This window comes from Strix aluco, chromosome 24, assembly GCF_031877795.1.
Source record: "Strix aluco isolate bStrAlu1 chromosome 24, bStrAlu1.hap1, whole genome shotgun sequence".
NCBI classification, from domain to species: Eukaryota; Metazoa; Chordata; class Aves; order Strigiformes; family Strigidae; genus Strix; species Strix aluco.
Window position 1 is genome coordinate 6,849,182 of NC_133954.1, and position 6,434 is coordinate 6,855,615.

The 6,434-nt window shown below is 61.2% G+C and overlaps 1 long non-coding RNA gene across 1 annotated transcript; it reads right to left on the reverse strand.

Moving 5' to 3' along the window:
• Positions 1-16: 16 nt before the first annotated feature.
• Positions 17-1,424, reverse strand: LOC141934166 (uncharacterized). Its single transcript, XR_012626283.1, has 2 exons — positions 667-1,424; positions 17-192 (listed from the first exon to the last, which is right to left on the reverse strand). It is a non-coding gene; the product is annotated as an uncharacterized LOC141934166 (long non-coding RNA).
• Between the last annotated feature and the right edge of the window lie 5,010 nt (positions 1,425-6,434).

Genomic DNA, 6,434 nt, shown 5'->3' on the forward strand with positions numbered 1-6,434 from the left:
TGGCACGGTGAGAGCTGGGTTGGAAGCCAAGTGTATTTTCAGCCTGGGAAAGCAGGCTGGTGCAGGTGTGCTCCATCCAGCTCAGCTCCTCACTGGTAATTTTGAACCCCCTGGCTCCTTTCTGCCCCCTTAGTGGAGGGAAATAAGGCTCCAGGATCATCAAGATCCTACAGGTTTCATCAAAATTGCTTTCTGAAGGAAAAAGTTAAAAAAGAAAGTGAGAGGGGAAAAAAAGAGGGGAAAAAAAAAGGAAGAAAAGAGAAAAAAAAAGGAGAAAAAAAATGAGCCACACTAAACATACTCACTCAGGGACTGCAACGCAAGCTCAGCCCTAATTAGACATCAGAGAATCCACATAGGAGCTGACTCTGTCCTGGAATGGACACTGGACACAGCTACAAGGGTGGGTGATGGGTGCACTGAGCTGTGGCCTCCTGCTCAGAGACAGACAACCCCAGGCCACAGTCCACCCAGAAGGCAGGGGTGGACACCAGGTTACCTTCAACCCAGGTTCAAGGTCCACCCAGGAGATGGGGGTGGGCACAAGGTCCAGCCTGGATGGGGGTTCAAGAGCTTAAATGGAGCTGCTGGGCCATGGTGGGGGGCCAGGTGAAGGTTTCAGGGCAGTGAAGGGCTGTGCGTGGGCAGCGACGTTTTACAAGATACCTTTAAACCGAGGATGATTTCCCTTCCCTGTTGCGATACATCTGGAGAGATTTTGCTGCCTTCTGGCTCCTGCATCATGCTTTCTGCTGAAATTAGGAGGCTTAGCGAAATTACTCCCTAAGGAGAAGGAAAAAAAAAAAAAACCAAAACAAAACAAAAAACAGCAAACGTAAAAGCAGAAAAAAGGAAACAATTCCCCCTCAATTCACATAACTCCTTGACGGGGAGCTCAGGAAGCAGCGGGTACCCCGGGCTTGCAAGGGGCTGCCCTGCACCACCCTGCCTGTGCACGAGGCTCCCGGGGAGGAGATTTGCTTTAAAATCACATGAATTCAAAGTAAGAAACACCCTGGATTCCCTTCGCTGGCTCAGGGACCCTTTGGGCACCACAGAAACTCATTTTCCATTTTTTTTAGGTTCGTTATCCGCCACAGAAAGGTGGTTGGGGGGGTTCCCACACCCTGCGGCCCCTCGGTGCTGGCGGGGGCCCAGCCAAGCCAGGTCTATTCTTAGCCGGCGGGTGGCCGGGCAGGAGCAGGCAGGGTGCACAGGGCTGCGTTCCTCACATTCCCCTTCCCCGGGGACAAGGAGCGCCTGGAAATACGCAGCCACAGGCTTGGCAGCAGCCAGGGGCCGTCAGCGGGGGCCACCCCGGGTGGGGGAGATGGGGGGAGGCAGCGTGGGGGTTCCTGGGGGACAGAAGTGTCGCAGGGATGAGGTGAGCAGTGGTAGGGACCAGGGACTCCCCATCCCTGCCAGCTCCCTGCCCGTGGCTTCAGCCCCTGCCAGCCCTGGCCAGCACCATCCTTCCCTCCCTGCTGCTTGAGCAAGGCTGAGGGGAGTAAAGGTGAATTTGGGGGTGAGGGGCAAGTGGGCGACCCCAAAGTTGTCATCCCCCCACCCAAGCTCAGACTCCTCCCCAGCCCCGTGGCTTATCTAGAATTCCCTACCAAGGGGGCCAGGGGCCAGGTCCAACCCAAATGACACCCCCCCCCTTCTGACGTCCCCTCCATCCTCCACCAAGCACCAGGCACCCGGGTAGTGCCACCCCCACCAGGGGATGCCCCCAGAGGTGCGAGCTGGGCTGATCCCCCCCCCCCCCCCAGCCCCACAACTCCCCCCCCCCCCAGCGTGGGCAGCATCCCCCTGTCCCACTTCTTTGGGGTGCCTCACCAGCAGGACCCCAAAGCAGGCTCTGCCCATATCCCCATGCTGGTGGGGACAGCCCCCACCCCTCGGGGCTCCCCATCGAGCTGACACCGTCCCTGCCGAGGCCTCGCAGGTGGCAGGGAGAGAATTTCAGCAGACTGACAGCGCTGCAGCCCTGAACAACGGGGGAGCGTGTGGCCAAGCCCTCGGCCCTCAGCTCCTCTCCCCCCATGCCCAGGAGGTTTCCAGCCCCGCTGCAGCCGCTGCCAGCACCCCCCTCCCGCGGCCGCATCCTGCCCTTCCCTGCAGCATCGCCGTGAGTTATTGCAGCCGCCTGCTCGCCCCATCCATTCTCCCAGCCCCAAGGACTGCGGGTGAGTCACGAGCCTGCCCCGTGCCTCAGTTTCCCCCGCTGAGCGGTGAGGACGGGCAGGATGCCAGCGTGGCTGCCGTGAACCGAGCGTGCCACATCCCGGAGCCAAGTCCCTGAAGCTTTTCCCGGTGCTTCCGAGTGGGAAATGGCTCTTGTCCGGAAAGAACAGCCATGACTTGGTTTAATGTCACCGAGTCCTTCCCAGGTTTGCAGCCTCCCATCGGGCCTCCCCTGGGATGGCGTGGCGGAAAGCCCAGGCTGATGAGGGTTAATTCTGGCTGCACATTTAACCATTGTTTGTTTTGGGTGGTTAGGGGTTTTTTTATACTTGGCAAACAAACAGTACAGCAGCGAAAGCCTGGAAAAATACAACAGGGTTTGGAGTGGTGGGGCAGAGAAGGGAGCCAGGACAAGGAGCTTCCTTCCCCCTGCAAAAGCCATTCACAGCCTCAATTCCTCCCTCCCCTGTCACATCCCTGGAGCATCTTCTAAAAGTGAAGGGCAAAGCAGGGGCATGAACCGTGCCAGGCAGCTGGGACACCTGAGCCTGTCTGGGGACATCCCTGGTGTCTGCACGCAGCTTTGGGGACCACGAGAGCCCCGTCTCTCCCTTGCTGGCTGTGTTTGCAGTGCGGCTCTAATTACAGAAATGTGAAGAAATGCCGTCTCTGGTTGGCAAACATTTCTCCCAGCAAGCGCCAGCCAGCAGCTGCTGTGCTGGGATTTGAGTGGGCGCCCGTCCCCTCCATCCCACACCTCCCACCCCACATCCACACCCCATTTCACGGCTGTACCCCCTCGCCTGATGTGCCTGCGCCTGCCTGGGGCAGCCCCTCACTGGGTGGGTGATAATTTCCTGCGCAGATTATAATTCCCTGCACTCCCAGGTGGCTCCTTATGCACTTGTGCTGCAGGAGCAGGGAGGGGGAGGACACCCTTGGGAAGCACTCAGATCTCCTTTGCCCTGGAAATTGGGTGGTTTCCCACTGATTCCCTGAGCTGTGGGAAGAAAGGAAAGAAGGGGAAAAGAGCAAAACCTCAAAAACACTCAAGGAAGAGGAGGAGAGGAAAGAACTGAGCAAGGGTGGAGAAGGAGGAGGAGGAGGAGGAGAGCAGGGCAGACAGAGAGAGGATTACTGCTCGGTTGAATTAGAGGGAGCCCTTCAGCTGCCTTGAACAGCAGGAGAATTTGCCCAGAGACCCCAATTCTTCCTATTTGGGATAAAATGTAAGCACAGGATTAACTGCAAGCATATGCTTAAGACCCAGGGAATTGAAAGAAGTCTGGGCATCAAGTGCTCCAAGGAGGGCAGGGAGGCAGGGCATGGACCGGCAGCCTCATGGGTGACCTGGCTCCGCAGGGATGCACTGGGGGGACTGGGAGAGCTGTGGTGGGATTTAAAGATCCATGGGGGCACTGGGAGGCTCCTGGAGCTTAGTCAATAATAACCTGAAAGGGAATGACATGACTCCACCTGCGAGGGCTGTATGGGGGAGAGGGTTGGTGAGAGAGGCTCTTCCATCAGGCACGTGATGGGATGAGACTCCCTGGCCAGAGAAAGGGGGATCAAAGTGGCCCAACTGCCATGCCCAGAGCAGGACAAGCCTTCCTGGGGTCCCTCCACAGAGCCAGCCCTGGCAGAGGGGCTGGGGAGGCCGGGGCTGTGCCCTGCCCCATGCCCGCTGGTGCCCCTGCGCTCCACCCTGCGGACCCGCTCCCCGCCAGGGAGGGCTGCGAGCTGGCACGTGCCCTTAGCATCAGACACATCCGTGTCCACGTGATGTGTCCGTGAACATCCCGGACTGATTTATGGGATGAGAGGAGGGCAAGAGGCCAACCTTAAATCCTGACTGCCTGGTGATTAATAATCATAATTATGATCATATTAGCTGTAGTAATAATAGTTTGCTTTCCCTTGCAGAACTGGTCATCCAGGAATCTCAGAGCGGTTTCACAAGGCCAAGTGACCAGCGTCCCTATTTTCTAGTGAGGAAATTGCGGCACAGAGCTGTCTCCCTCGAGTCACCCAGTATATCAACAAGAAAACAGAGAAGGCAGGAGCCTGGACTCTGTGTCCCTCTCCCTCCCCCATGCCATTAAGCTGCATCTGTGTAATATAGAGCAAAACATCCTCCACGACTCGCAGTAAATCACGGCAGAGGCAGTGTGCAGAGTGGATGGGGGGAGATAATGGGTTTTTCACCCTCTTCAACAATAGAACAAGTTTTTCTCCACTGGGGAAGGCTGACTTCTATGAGAGATGGAGATAAAAGCAGCAGCAGGGCTCTGAAATGGGCCTGAAAGGGCACCTGCCTTTGCTCAGCCACTTGCATTGCTGGCCCAGGGACAGGAGGCAACTCCGGGAGGCAACGCTGGGGGTCAAGTGCCCATGGGCATGGCCTGGGCCCCGTGTGTGTTGCTGAGGTGCACTGGCATATTAATTGAAAATCCCAGCAAAACACTCCTGCTGATGATAATGGACCGTAATCCTCTTAGACCAATTTCATGCCTGAAGAATCGTGCATAACAAAATAATAATAGAAAGCCCCTCAGTGGACGCTGTCCTTAGCAGTGGGCCCGGGAGAAGAGGCCAGAGGGGATGTCTCAGAAAGGGAAGGGACCTGGTGCCCCCCGCCTTCAGCCCTGAGGGGCACCGAGAGGTGGGCAGGAGAAGAGCTGAACCTGGGGCTCGCTCTGGACATCAGCTCTAGCAGAGCAGCATCGCCGTGGGACCCCAATGTCCCACAGAGCCCGGGCACCCGCCGGCACCCCTGTGCCCTCCAGAGCCCATGGGACCTCCTGTGGCCCCAGAACCCCGGGACCCCCCGGACCCTCCGTGTCCCCCAAGGACCCTCCGTGCCCGCAGAGCGCCGTGCCAAGCCGGGCCCCCCCATGCCGATCCCCCCCCCCGCCCCGCCCGCCCCTTCAGCACCGCCGCGAGTGGACAGCGCCGGGCGCGGGGCCCCGCCCGGCCCGCGGCTCCCGGCCCCCCCCGGGACCCCCCGGGACCCCCCCGACCTCCTCCCCGGCACCCCCCTCACCCCGGCCCTGCACCCCTTCTTCCGTGCCTTCCCTGGCACCCCCTACTCTGCCCCCCTGCGCCTACCGGCACCCTCTCCCCTGCTGCACCCTCTCCTCCGCACCCTGCACCCCCCCAGCACCCTCAGACATCCCCCCCCTCCAACACCTGCACCCATCGGCACCCCCTCCTCTGCCCCTGCACCTCCGCATCTCCTCCTCCGCCCCTGCATCCCCCCCGCACCTTAACACCACCTGCACGCCCCCCTCCACCCACCACCCCCTGCACCCCGGCAGCCCCTCCTCTGCCACCCCCGGCACCCCAGCCCCTCCATCACCCCCTCCTCCACCACACCCCGCACCCCAGCACCACCCTCCTTCACCACCACCCCCAGCACCCCCCAGCACCTCCTCCTGCAGCACCCCCCCTCTCCAGCACCCCAGCACCCCTTCCCTCACCACCCCCTTCGCCAGCGCCCCCAGCACCTTTCACCTGCACCCCCACATTCCCCCCATCCCCAGCACATCCCCCTGTCCCGACACCCCAATCCTCCAGTACCCCAAGGACCCCACCTCCACCCTCCCAAGATCTCCCCTACCCCCCAGCGCCCCAAGGACTCCACCTCCAACCCCTCCATCACCCCCTGCCCCAGCGCCCTAAGGACCCCGCGTTCAGCACCCCCATCACTCCCCAACCCAGCACCCCAAAGCCCCCACCTCCATCCCCCCAAGAACTCCCTGTCCCAGCCCCCCAAAGCCTCCACTTCCATCCCCCCTATCCCAGCCCCCCGGAAACGCCATCTCCCCCCCATCACCCCCTGCCCCAGCCCCCCAAGGACCCCCCCGGCACCCACCTGCTCCCCCCTCCCCCGCGCTCCGCCCCGGAGCACCCCCCGTCTGCGGGGCCGGTGCCAGGCGGGGCCGTGCGGGGGCCGGTGCCGCGGGATGCCGGGGGGTACCGGGGAGCCCCGGGGGGCGCGGGGGGGGTGCCAGCTCCCCGGCCGGCCGCTGTCTCTGCTGACCTCTCCTCGGGAGCCTCCGGCGGGCCGGGGCAGCGGTGACTAAGCACTTTGGGGATTTCTACTCTTATTATTTTATTCTATTATTTTCTCCCCCTTCCAAGCGGGTCCTCCCCCCTTCCCCCCCCCCCCCCCCCCCCCATCATCCTCATCCTCCCCGGCCGCCCCCGCCCGGAGCCGGGCGCGGCAGGGCGGGCGGAGGGGTTCC